Consider the following 14,840-nt stretch of genomic DNA (forward strand, 5'->3'; position numbering starts at 1 on the left):
GATCATTCCAAAAACCGATTATACATGAGAGAGATGTGATTGGACTATTTCAAATCCTAATAATGGACTCAACGATAATGGCAAAGCATGCTGAAAACAGAAAAAGATGCTTGTGAAAGACTTTGGATGCACCTATGAAGGTGATGTAAGAAAAGACTATGTAATATAGTTTATCATTGAATGACTACCGCAAACAGCCTTCTTATGCTGAAAAGAAGTGCTATGTTAATTCTGGACATTGCTATTATCCAGACAGAAGATGACCGGAAAAAGAAATAAAGGCTGAAAATTGTCAACACCCAGCTGTTTCTCAAGATGGAACATGGTACTGAGAAAACCTGATTGACTATCAAAGCGCCTCACAGTACAAGACACAGATTGTTGCCTACAACTCAGAAAACGTGGTTAATAGGAAGGAGCAGAAGAGGAATATAAATTTCCTACTGGAGTGAAAAACCATCCTGGAACAATATTCTGTAACAATGAACTTTATTATGACATTTGGTGGCATATGAATTTGAATTCGGCAGAAACATATCAATTAACGAAAGAAACCTTGATGCAATTAATAAATAATAACATCAAACGCCCACGGTTACAGTGGGAGTGTCATTCATTGTCACATTGTTTTCATTGGTTTGTACACTTTGTGTCCCTGTGCCCAACAAGATGCACCTGGGCGTCACCCTTGTTGGGAAACCTGCCAGCTGTGGCTTCCATTAAACAGACTTACTTCACCCTCAATCTAGAGTTTTGTCTCTTATTGGGGGAAACTGCTAGATCACTACAAGGGATTGCTATAATCATTATACTCCCTTGGATTCCCTGAGCTCTTGTAAGAGCTATTCCTGCTTGACTCTCTGGAGGAAGAGAGGTTCACCCACTGGAACCTGGAGCCTTGTCGTAGGTCCAGGGTGGATAGGAGACGGCTAGACCCCAACCAAGCTGAGGCGGTTGTGAAGTCTGCAGTGCTTATGGTGTCTGGAGAAGTGCTCGGATTCCTCGGTGAGCACTAAGAGCATCCGTCGGCTGAGGTACCCAACCGGGGTACAGGATGTTACAGGGTGTTTTTCTGGACCGGACAACTGCGCCGCATCAGAGGGACGTTGGACAAGCCATGTACCGTCAAATCTTGGGTGAGAACCTCCTTCCAGGGCATTGAAAATGGGTCGTGGATAGGTATTCCAGCATGACAATGACCCAAAACACACAGTCAAGGCAACAAAGGAGTGGTTCAAAAAGACACACATTGAGGTCCTGGAGTGACCTAGAGGTCTCCAGGCCTCAATCCCATAGAAAATTTGTGGAGGGACCTGAAGGTTCTAGTTGTCAAAAGTCAGCCTCAAAACCTTAATGACTTGGAGAAGATCTGCAAAGAGGAGTGGGACAAAATCCCTCCTGAGATGTGTGCAAACCTGATGGCCAACTACAAGAACTGTCTGACCTCTGTAATTGCCAACAAGGGTTTTGCCACCAAGTACCAAGTCGAAGGGGTCAAATATATATTTCACTCATTGACATGCAAATCAGTTTATAACTTTTTTGACATGTGTTTTTCTGGATTTTTTGTTGTTTGTTATTCTGTCTCTCACTGTTAAAATATACCTACCATTAAAATTATAGACTGATCATTTCTTTGTCAGCGGGCAAACGTTCAAAATCAGCAGGGGATCAAATACTTTTTCCCCCTAACTGTATAGTTTGGAGGAAAGACAAGGGGACTGAAATACCTTATTTGAAGGGTGTGCATTCCAGTTTTACAACTTGGAATTTTCACAGATGGTCATCATGCAACCATATCCTATTTGGGACATTTTTGAAGCCGACCAATGTAATTTACCCCCATCAAACCATATATTTTTTGAAAAGTAGACGCCCTAGGGTATTTCAAATGGTGGTATTTTTTATTTATTTTTTAAATTCTTTATTTTTGTTCACTCAGCATGTTAAAAATACATCCGAGATGTTCACATACAATGGTCAAAGTACAGATAACGGCTTGTGCACAGTAACATGCAGAGTGATTTTTATGTGTAAAGGTAATCAACAGGTTTTATACAACGCTATTGTCATGGGTGGTGGTACAGAGACCGGGATCCCTGAGGGCCTGATGATGAAGGGAGTCTCAGTGTGGAAATGGACCATCAGGGCCTTGGTGCAAGGTAACCACACGCCCCCTGGTGTTGAGCACCAGCGTTTGTGCGGCCACATACCAGGGCCCTGATGCAGCTACTGCGGATCCCAAGAGCTAGGAGCTTGATGATATGCAGACCTCCCAGGAACTGGATAGGGGGCTCTGCAGCAGACATGTATCCACTACAGAAACAAGGCAAGACTCGGACAGGTACCAAACAAGACAAGACTAGCAGAACCCAGAACCGGAGCAGGACAGAAAGCAAAACCCAGAACATGTACACAAGACATGAGGGAAACATGAAAAGGGCAGGACAAGACTGTACATGAACTGGGAATACAAGATGTGACAGACCTCTCTGTCTTTGTATTACTATTATTTGCCTTGGATTTGTCTGTTTGTTCGGTATTTGCCACTTGTCTGTATGGCTCTACGTTTCATTCCCTTACATAAGAAAGAACTACCGAATGGCAGGCCACCCAGCAGGGAAGTGTGCTGCTCATTAACTTTTCTGTCCTCATTAACATTGTGGTTAACTGCAGACAGTTAACTGCCCTGGAAGAGTTCCTGTTTCAGCAAGTAGAGGAACTTCCCGGTATATACCAGTGTTTGTGGGACCAGGTAACCCAAAGGAGGTTGCCTCTGGGGAATCCCTAGTAGAATGGGAACTGATACTGGATAATGCCTACTGGGCACTGTGATGGCATGCAGTACAACAGGATGCCTGGCTGTCGGAGGGGGCTTTGCCAGAAGGGAAGGACTACGGTGGCCCCGGTCTGGTATGGAGGGCCCTTGAGGAGGACAACGATTTTGGCAGTTCTACCCAGTCACGCTACTGGGCCATTTATGCCCACCAGAATTCTGTGCTGCAGTATCCCTCAGTCCTGGGACTGGGACCTGACCTTGCCCGTCTGGCTGCAATGGAGTGAGAAAACAGATTATGTGGAGCTACTCAATGCAGTTCAGTCACCAGGCAGTGGCACAGAACAGGAGAGCTGGATGACATCCTTAGACCTGCCACCCTACAGCTGGGAAGATCCAGCTGAGGTACCCCCTCCTTCACTACCAGCTGCAGAAGTAGGGGACCTCATAGACTGGTCCTGGGAAGACCCACAGGTTGCAGGTGGAGATGGGACCGAGGTCTCTCCATCGGCCCAACAGGGATGCTGGGCAACCGGCTCCGATCCCCAGCAGCAGCTAGAGTTGCAGGGAGTGGAGACAACCAGTGTTACTCCCCAGCGGCTGGGCGGGTTACAGGGAGAGAAGTGTTGTCCTTTCTACCCAGCGGCAGTGTATGTTACAGGGAGGGGAGACAACTGGTCTCACTCCCCAGCGGCAGTGTGCAACCCAGGGAGAGGAGAGTGTCATCCTCCATCTCCAGCAGCATAGTGTGTTATTGGGAGTGGAGACGGCCGGTCTCACTCCCCAGCGGCAGAGTGTATCACTGGGAGGGGAGACAACTGGTCTCTCTCCCCAGTGGCAGACAGAGTCCCCGGGAGAGGAAATCCTGATACACTCTCCCCATGCGTTATTGGGAGAAGAGACAACCGGTCTCTCTCCCCAGTGGCAGAATGAGTTACATGGGGTGGAGACATCTGGTCCCCCTCCCCAGCGGCAGTGTGCATCACAGGGAGAGAAGTGTGTCATCCTTCTTCCCCAGCAGTAGTGTATTTTGAAGGGAGAGGAGACAACCGGTTTCTCTCCCCAACAGAAGCTGGCACTACCGGGAGACGAGACCGGACCACCAGGGATGGAGAAATGTCCCCCCTCCTCAATAAAGGTAAGAATGGAGGGAGGGTCCTTCTCCCCAACCAGAGGGGGACAGCACCCCTAACCCCAATGGTGCAGATGGGACCGCGGTCTCTGCACCAAACCTACAGGGATGCTTGACGGCCGGTCCAGATCCCCAACCAGCCCCACAGGAATGCCAGGAGGAGGTAAGCACTCCCTCCTCTCCACAGCAGATCCCCAAGCAGGTCCTGGGGGTAGCACTAGCTGACCCCATTCCAGCAGAAGAGCTGGCATCTGCCCTACCTACCCCTTTGTTATGGGGCCTGACGACCCACCAACCAACCCAGCTGAACCGCTGACTAAGGGGCAGAGCGCCGCTGGCCTCTACCCACAAGGCACGGAGTGGGGAGACTGCAACCGCCATCCTCAGCAACAGCTTTGTCCAACCAGGGGGAGAGGGCATCCAGGTTGTTTCCCCGCAGGACACTGGATCTACAACTGGGCACTTGTGGTAGGAGGCAGTCTGGACAACTACGCCTTTTGGAAAGGGCAACAGACTGATTGGAGGTCTGGGGTCTGGATAGTCTCCCCGGAAAGGGGAGATGTATGACAATCTCCCCTTTTTTAGGGAGTTTGCCATGAGTTTTTGTTTTGAATATTTTTATTGTTATCACAACATAAACGCGGATATCGAACATATTATTATTAAATCAAGTAGTCGCCTACGCAGAGGCGTGTATATCGGTACATGAAAATATATGCAGATATTCGCCTGCGCAGAGGCGTGTATATCAGATCATGTGCATAATAATAAACTGTCTTCTATTTTGTTGCGTGCGTTTCGTAAAATATAAATCGTGCTCAGTTATAAGCCTACGTTTGCCTACGCAGAGGCCTTTTATATCAGTAATGTTGTTATAATTGAATAACAAAATGGCGCCATCAGGTAGTAAAACCTATATACTGCAGTAATATATATGACTGCATCCGAGTAGATCCTATAATTATATAAATCCACCATCATTAACTGAGGCCTGCAGATAATCTGATGGCGATATGCGTCAACGAAGTGGCATGTTAAGAGGCTGACATTGCGGCCCATATCTGTGTTTGTTAGCAGGTCTTAACTATATAATTCTGTTAAGGAAGCAGTAATACATAACATTAACCTTAATCCCATTGGGGCAATGTGACCGAACAACATTTTTATACTGAATTAATAAACGATAATACCTTAAATTGCGGCATATGCTATGGTTCGCCATTCTTAACAGCTGAATATCTATTCCGTGTGTGCATGCTGCGTGGGTTAAAGCCTTATATTTTTATAATGCGTCAAGTAAAGAAAGCATAGTCGTGTCCCCATAAACCATAAATACATCAACTTCTGCCTGGGCAATGGCATGCTATGCTCAACTACTGGGTATCTATTCCGCGTGTGCCTGCTGCAAAAATTAGGGCTATATAATTATATGTTGCATTGTGTAAAGAAAGCATAAACACGACACATTTATGTTAAGTATAAATGACAATGGTAACAGAGCAACCAGACATTCAAGTAATTAAAGAAGAGAGCCATGGAACAGCGCCTAATTTAGCCTTAGCAGGTAGGGCAGCTGTATTCTTATTTAAATTTAAAAAAAAAAAAAAACACACAAAAAAAAACATTAACAAAATGAATAAATAAATCAATGAAAAAGCAGGCTTTTTATATTGCATTCAGCCATTCTGATATTGTTAACGGCAGGCAGTATATAACTGTGAATTGCCTAGCCTGTGTTCATATGTAAGGGTACCGCTAATCATAATGTATGGGCTTTTAGCTATGCAGTGGCATAATAATTATTCTCCTGACTGTGGCAGCTGGATTTGGACCAATAAGTTAACGGCCAGTCGTTCGCATAAAGCTATATTCAATAAAAAAGTGACCAACCAAGATGTGCTGAGAAGTAATTAAGTAATGTACGTAAGCTCGCTATCACATCATTTCTAACTTTAGCATGGGGATACTCATCCTATCAAGAAGGAAGTCCACTTTAGCACAATTATTAATTGAATGTACAAAATTAAATATTCAATATTTCAAGACGGGATCCCATGTTCATCTTGTCATCATTTAGCATGCAGGATGCCAATGGTTCATGAAGGGGATTTTATGTGTTGCCTCTATGCATATTATGGCCTTGTCCTATATTATTTTTCAAGCACAATGTCCGTTGCTCCTTGCTCTGATTGTATCGGAAAACAATCTCTAAAGCTGTGTAACCTACTCGTGACTGAAGATATTATAGGTATCTGGTTGGCTGTGGCTGTTGCAGAGAAGGGTACACTTGTGGCAGTTGTTGCTGCTGCAGATACAGTATCCAGAGTTGCACCGTGCATCATGGGAACAGCATTTGCAGCGGGTGTCATGCACAATATTAAATGTGATCCAGGTTTGTCAATAAGAAAAAAAGTGAGTCCCTTCTCTGGAGGTGGTTAATCAGCTCCGCTGTGGGGGGGATCCTTCATCCCTTGTTAGATAGCTTCTCGGGCGGTCTCTTGCGCTTGAACCGGTTGCTCACTGCTTGGGCTCCCCAGCGTCCCACATGTAGCAGACCCCCTCAGTTCCACCCAGGGCTTGCCCCCGCTGTGCAACAGAGAGTCTTTCAGCGTTGTGGGCACTCAGGGCCAGGATCAGTCCGGCAGTCTCCCACCCCTGAAAAGTCTGCGCGCCTCCCGTCCCCTGCACCTCCCCAACTCCTGCTGACCTCTGATGGAGCTCCAGTCTTTTAACGCCTCACTCTTCACCGGCCACATGCTCGGCACCGGTGCGCGCCTCCCCAGCCACCGGTCCGCCAGAGGTCAGCACACCCCTGTGCCGCAGGGCTCGCAGAGTTGGGGGCGTCTGCCCCTGGACCACCACCAAATCCTGGGGTACAGACCGGCTCCTTGCCAGACAGGTCTCCGCCCCGAGTGGTCCCTCTATGGGATCCGGTATCCTAGGGGTCTTGGTGTCCCAGCGTGGCTCTCAGCCGCGTGTGGGCATCCGCCATCTTGGTTCCTTGTTGAAGAGGGGCCCCACCTCCAGCCTCTGAAGGTCTGACTCATGGGCCGGGATTACCCCCACCGGCCAGGGGGGGGAGCGGGACCAAGCCGGCGTCTATCCCTCTCCCTCCTTTGCCTCACAAGCTCCGCCGCCTCCACACATGTGTAGGCTCAGTGCCAGTCATTCAGGCTTCACGGTTGCAGCATGTGGAGCGGCTGCCCGTGCATCGCTTGGGCTCCTCTCATATGCTGCCCCGGCTCTCGGTGCCCGTTAAAGGTAATTTTTCCTATGGCTTTTTAGGCTTTTTCACGGCTTTTATGCCGTTTAAGACCGGAGCTAGCGCGGATGGCTGCCGCTCTGCTTGGCGGCCCAGCCCCGCCCCTGCCATGAGTTTTTGGAGGGGCCTGCTTGCCAGCCTCCTACCTTGTGATTATGGCCCCTGTAACTTATTGGGTTTTAAGGCACTTGAGACAGAACCCTCTGTTCCTGAACTCTCATGGCCATTGGAGGTAACTAAAAACCTCCATTTGTTTAAAAATATATAGGGATGTGGAAAGAGCGCAGATAACTTTTTTTCTTTGACCTATAATTCTGTTGCTTCATGGTTGTATACATGTTTTTCCGGGTTACAAGGAAATCAAATGGGCAATTTTGGCGGTAACATTCTATATGATCATTCAGTGTGAATCTTCTCATGAATACCCACTTATGTTTGCATATGTCACTTCATGTCCTTTCAGATTTCTGATCTTTACTCTCCGGCTTACCAGTCATGTTTGATACTATTTTCAGTAGACACGGTATGTTAAAATTGTGTGATTCCAAATGAGGGCACAGAAGGGGGTACGGAAACTACATATAAGCTAATACCAATAAGCACAAACACAGCATAAAATGTATTTCAAACAAGACATCACACTGGGGCTAACATTAGCATAAAAGATGCTCCGTTAACCCGGTAATGAATTCAGGAATATCTCTATATGATTTCATTCCAGTTAGAACTACTATCAACTTTACAATACCCACCCATGGTACGCTAGCATTAATCATATGCGATCGGTTCAACAATCAAATCTGTAAGTCACATTCAATGCATACTAAGTCACTTAATGTCAAAAGTAACAACCATCCAATAGAAATCATAAGCTCACATAGTAAATACATTTTCACTTTGATCCCTCAATCTGCTAGGTTCAGAAACGATACCACCATAATTTCTACCCCTCAAGGAAAGGATCTAGATACCCAGGTAGGTACCACCTTTAACAAACCAAACGGTTATAATGTAGGCGTAAAATACCAACCACAATTTTTGGTTTCAACAGGCGATTAATACCACCCAATCAGACATTCCATCAAGAATTAAGACCCCTCAAAAAAGCTCAGGTAAGCATGTCCTTTCGTAACTTCTGTCCATGCACGGTTAACTGGCGGGTAGGGTACAGCCCCAAACTCAGGTCCATGATTTTGAATCACCGCGAGACCAACATCCATCCTCACACGGAGGAATTTTCACCCATCGGCCCAAATCATAGCTAGAGACTCGCACACTCTACAAGTGGAGTAGTAAGGATGTAACTTTCCCTACCCACAGTCTTCTTATGCTTTCCAGAGGCCTACACCCCACCATCGTTTCATGGCACAGCACAGAGCCAAATTATAGTCAGTGCCTCTACCAGCCACTTGGCAATTAGCAGGGCCTCACCATCCCAAACATAGATACGTTCTTCTCCACCCGGCATTAAAACGGACACCTGTTAACATTACCTGCCAACAACAGTATAATTTCAATGTCATTATACTATGTCTCACCTGTCTGACCAAGGAGAGCTAGACCACCCACACCAACCGCAGCCCCCACTACAGGCGAGAACCAGGACACGTCAAGCCCCTGTTCCATGAGATCATGGACCATCCCTAGAATCACCACAGAACTAAGGCAAAGAGGCATACCATACCCAGCCACTGCCAAGAAGGCGTAATTGTATAGACTCCTGATGGCCAATGAAGATAATCCACAACCAGGGACCAACATGCAAGCCAACATTAACAATACCTTAACTGGGATACAGGCCACAATGTTGGCTATGTTGGCGTCCATAAACAATTTAAACCAAAGGATTAAGAAGCTGGAATCATCAACACCGGTTACTGTAACCCCTGCAGATCTCTTACCCACATTAACCACCGAACAAACCGTCACACAGGGTAATGTCACCATCATGCACACTGCCCCCTATACACACATACTCTGCCCCCCATACACACACACTGCCCCAGACACACATACACTGCCCCCATACACACACATTGCCCCCATACACACACACTGCCCCCCATACACACACACTGCCCCACACTGTCCCTTACACACACACTGCCCCCCATACACACATACACTGCCCCACATACACACACACTGCCCCAGGCACACATACACTGCAACCACACACACTGCCCCCACACACATACACTGCCCCATACACATACACTGCCCCCATACACACATTGCCCTACACATACACTGCCCCCTATACACACATACACTTCAACTGTCACACACACATACTGACCCCTAACACACACACTGCACCCCTGACATACACTGCAGCCCTCACTCACACACACACACTGCTCACACACTGTCCCCCTCACACACACACACTGCACCCCTCACATATTGCACCACTCACATGCACCACTGCTCCTATGCCCTATGACAGCCCCATTTCCCAGCAGACCTCAGGTGAGCTGTAGTGGTTATTGTGTCTGGATTATTTATTTAAATAATCTACAAGTGCCCCTCCCGAGATCAGGCTCTGGATCCGCCACTGGGTCCCTCCCAACATTAAAAAGGACATTTTGGAGGGGAAGGATGTAAATCTCATCTCTCTACTGATAGCATCCCAAGACATAGTCGAGAATAAGACATACAATTACTTGTGATCTCATCACAGGGGGCCGGTCGCGCTGTTAAAGCGCCCAGCGCTGACTGGTCCTCTGACAATCCATCTCCATCGGGTGGCCCAGACAGCATGGGCCACCCGATGGACCCCTTGGACGGCAGCCCCGGCGGTTTGCCTCTCCACTTCCTCTCCACTCCCCCTTCTTCCTCTCGTTGGCTACATGGGCTTTGAGCTGAGGCAAATGATCAATCACAGGGTTCTCTGGATCAAGTAAGGGGTTCTGTGACATTGGATGGGCCATGGAAGTCAGCTCCCAGCGCTGCATTCATTATGACTGTGTTGAAATTTCACTGACATTTCTAACCCAGTCAAGATATATGCAGAGACAAAGTAGGGACTAGTTTGTCTATGTATTTCTCCGCCATGTGACTTGAGAGCCTAGAGCTGCAGTTGTCATCAGTGATGGCTGCAGGGAAATGGCTGTGTGTATGAAGGATCTCATGGTCTTGCGGGACCCACCATAAGACCTTAATGCTATACTTTCAGGGATCAGCGAGAGTTCAGCAGTGACATCTACTCCTTGTGCTTCTGTTCAAGAGGAGCAGTGCACACAAGATGACTGCACCCACAAGGGACAGGTTCAAGTAAGTAATCTCACCCGTACCTACCCCCCGCAGCCACTGGACCGCCAGCAGCGATGTCACCGACAAACTGTTTTGCTGAGGATAATTCAATACAATAATACGAGAAAACAGAAATATTTTCAATTTGGCTACTTTCTTTGTGTTGTTTGTTATGATGCAGAGTATTTTCTTTGTGTTGTCTGTCATGATGCAGAGCATTTTCTTTGTGTTGTCTGTCATGAAGAACACTTTTCACTGTATTTAGTTTAGACTCCTGCAACGCTGCCTGGTGCTGGGTAGTGAGACCGACTATCTCCACTCTCAGGGAGGCCTGCTGCTGTTGGGATGAGGGACCGACAATCTCCTCTCCCTGTGACGCTGCCTGGTGCTGGGTAGTGAGACCAACTATCTCCACTCCCAGGGCTGCTTGCTGCTGCTGGAATGAGGGACCAACAATCTCCTCTCCCAACTTAAGTCTGTACCTTCTCCTGGTTTGTAAAAGCACTGTCACTTGGGCCTCGAGTGCCATGACAATCATTACATCAGGGCCAAAAAATGCATTCACATCTCCCTAAGGAACTCTTCCTCGTATGTGAGCGCTGCCCGGGGAATAGCTCGCTCCATATTCTGAGTTCCTTTGTAGATAGGAGCGCTGTACGCTCAACATAATTTAACAATCAATCCCACTGCTGCCACCACTGCTGCCACCAATGTGACGGGCCACCTGCACCCTGACCGGGTACCTCTGTCAATCGCTGCTTCCTAGTATTTGCGAACACCATAAGCACCGTACTGGAACACCATAACCACCGTAAACCCCACGAACCACCGCAGCTTGGTTGGGGTCTTGCCATCCTCCACCCACCTTGGACCCAAAACCAGGATCCAGCTTCCAGTGGGTAGACCTCTCCTAGTCCAGAGAGCGTAGCAGGAACATCTCTTAGAAGAGCTAGTGATTATACTCAGGGGAGTATTGTGATATAGCAATCCCCAGAATGTATGTAGTTCTCCAATCCACCAAAAATGAGCCAAGATTTCATGAAAAGCATTCTGTTTAATGGAAGCCACAGCTTGCCTTTAATGCAAGTCCCCAAGCAAGGTGTACGCCCACATGGACCTTGTTGGGGACAGGGACACAAAGCTTACAAACCAATCAGAACAGTAATTAAATGTACGACACTCCCATAACAAACATACAATGCCTCTTCTCTGTCTGTGAGATAATTGAGTCAGATATTGTATTAACCCAATTAAAAAAAAACAAAAAGTTAGCATTTAGTAATTATAAAAAAACCCAGAGTGAGGAAGACAGAATGACCTATAAGATTAGGCAGAAAGAGGCTAAGCAAGTAATAAGAGCTTCCAAATCACACACAGAAGAGAAAATAGCACAGTCAGTAAAAAAGGGGGACAAAACTTTTTTTAGATACATAAATGAGAAAAGAAAAGTAAAACAAGGATTAGTTAGATTAAAAACAAAAGAAGGAAGGTATGTAGAGGAGGATAAAGGTCTAGCTGACTGCCTCAATGAATATTTTTGTTCTGTATTTACAGCTGAAAATGAAGGAAAGGGACCTCTGTTAAAAAAAAGGATAAATTAGTCATTTATTACATGTGAGTTTACAGAGGAAGAGGTTCTATTTCAACTGTCAAAAGTAAAGACAAATAAGTCAATGGGACCTGATGGAATACACCCAAAGCTATTAAAAGAGCTTAGTGGTGTACTAGCAAAACCATTAACAGATTTATTTAACCAATCATTGTTAACAGGAGTAGTCCCAGAAGATTGGAAGTTAGCGAATGTTGTGCCCATTCACAAGAAAGGTAATAAGGAGGAGTCGGGCAACTATAGGCCAGTAAGCCTTACTTCAGTAGTGGGGAAAGTGATGGAAACCATGTTAAAGGATAGGATTGTTGAACATCTAAAAACACATAGATTTCAAGATCAGAGACAACATGGGTTTACTTCAGGGAGATCATGCCAAACTAATCTTATTGATTTTTTTGATTGGGTAACTAAAATTATAGATCAGGGTGGTGCAGTAGACATTGCTTACCTAGATTTCAGTAAGGCTTTTGACACTGTTGCACATAGAAGGCTTATCAATAAACTGCAATCTTTGAGTTTGGATTCCAATATTGTTGAATGGGTAAGGCAGTGGCTGAGTGACAGGCAACAGAGGGTTGTAGTCAATGGAGTATATTCGAAGCTTGGGCTTGTCACCAGTGGGGTACCTCAGGGATCTGTACTTGGACCCATTCTCTTTAATATTTTTATTAGTGATATTGCAGAAGGTCTTGATGGTAAGGTGTGTCTTTTTGCGGATGATACTAAGATATGTAACAGGGTTGATGTTCCAGGAGGGATAAGCCAAATGGCAAATGATTTAGGTAAACTAGAAAAATGGTCAGAGTTGTGGCAACTGACATTTAATGTGGATAAGTGCAAGATAATGCATCTTGGACGTAAAAACCCAAGGGCAGAGTACAGAATATTTGATAGAGTCCTAACCTCAACATCTGAGGAAAGGGATTTAGGGGTGATTATTTCTGATGACTTAAAGGTAGGCAGATAATGTAATAGAGCAGCAGGAAATGCTAGCAGAATGCTTGGTTGTATAGGGAGAGGTATTAGCAGTAGAAAGAGGGAAGTGCTCATGCCATTGTACAGAACACTGGTGAGACCTCACTTGGAGTACTGTACACAGTACTGGAAACCATATCTTCAGAAGGATATTGATACCTTAGAGAGAGTTCAAAGAAGGGCTACTAAACTGGTTCATGGATTGCAGGATAAAACTTACCAGGAAAGGTTAAAGGATCTTAACATGTATAGCTTGGAGGAAAGACGAGACAGGGGGGATATGATAGAAACATTTAAATACATAAAGGGAATCAACACAGTAAAGGAGGAAACTATATTTAAAAGACGAAAAACTACCACAACCAGAGGACATAGTCTTAAATTAGAGGGACAAAGGTTTAAAAATAATATCAGGAAGTATTACTTTACTGAGAGGGTAGTGGATGCATGGAATAGCCTTCCAGCTGAAGTGGTAGAGGTTAACACAGTAAAGGAGTTTAAGCATGCGTGGGATAGGCATAAGGCTATCCTAACTATAAGATAATGCCAGGGACTAATGAAAGTATTTAGAAAACTGGGCAGACTAGATGGGCCGAATGGTTCTTATCTGCCGTCACATTCTATGTTTCTATGTTTCTATCTCCAGGCAGAAAAAACACATATTTTACAAAACCCCAAAAGTACCCCAAAACACAACATGTGACGAGAGCAATCTCGCCACATTGCATTGGAGAAGCCTGCTTGCCCGCCTGCTGCCTTTGGACCAGACTTAAAAAGACTTTATTTTCCCTGCAGAAAGGCTTATTCGTGCCTTTCTGCCGGGGTGTTCGGTAGATTTTATCTACCGAACAAACTACCGAAGGAGCGACCACCTGGGAGCTGGAGTGTGCCGCCAATTTACCTCCCTGAAGCTGCGGTTAACCGCAGCTTAATTGACGAATACAGGGTGGTCTTTATTCGTTTACCGAACACGTGGCGGCGGCCATTTTAAAAGTCCCGAGCGGCCAGCGGTGTTCAGTGCTTACACCATGGATCTAAAAACGGACACTTATTTGCACAAACACCGCTGAGCCGTCCGCCTCCTGGTTCTTTTGTCGTACCAATTGAACCGAACACAGGTTCATCTGGTATTTTATGTTATGTGAATGTGTTAACCCAGATAGCTATGCCATGGAGCCCATTCGTGTAGTTAAAGACTTTGGCTCCATGGCAATTGAACTGTGTGAATAGGATCTGAGCGCTATTCGGTAGTTTTGTGCGCTCAGATCCCAACTATCTGGGGATATGTGACATGTCTGTGTTTTAAGTTTAAAATGTGACTTTTTGTATTTTAAAGTATTTTAATGTTTTGTGCTCACCACGTGCATAATGGAGTCTTGCCTCTGTCCTGGGAGATAATTGAATTACTTCTCAATTATCTCCAGGGCAGAAGGGAGGAAGCCAGGATGCATTGTGGGAAAGTATTGTGACTGTATGTCCTCAACTGATACCTGTCTGTCTTTTGTTACAGTCTCCCATTTGGTCCCCTAGGGGAGTGTCCACCAAGTGGGAGACCTGCATAAATACTGGGCGGGTAGCCCTGAATAAACCAGACCACTGCTTGACCCTCAACACAGAGCTCTGTCTCGTTCTTGGGGGGATTCACTGCATGCTGATAGAGACTGATTGCCAGGAGTGTAAGCCGCTTGGGAGCTTTTCCTGTTCGTCTTCTAGCAGCTATTCGTGAGGTTCTGGTTCGGGAGTTTGGAGTGCTACCTTATTCCCTTGTATGCAGTTCGGGAGTTTGGTGCATTCACTTGTATTCAATTCGGGAGTTTGGTGTTTTACAGTA

This window comes from Pelobates fuscus, chromosome 13 (genome assembly GCF_036172605.1).
Source record: "Pelobates fuscus isolate aPelFus1 chromosome 13, aPelFus1.pri, whole genome shotgun sequence".
In the NCBI taxonomy this organism is placed as follows: domain Eukaryota; kingdom Metazoa; phylum Chordata; class Amphibia; order Anura; family Pelobatidae; genus Pelobates; species Pelobates fuscus.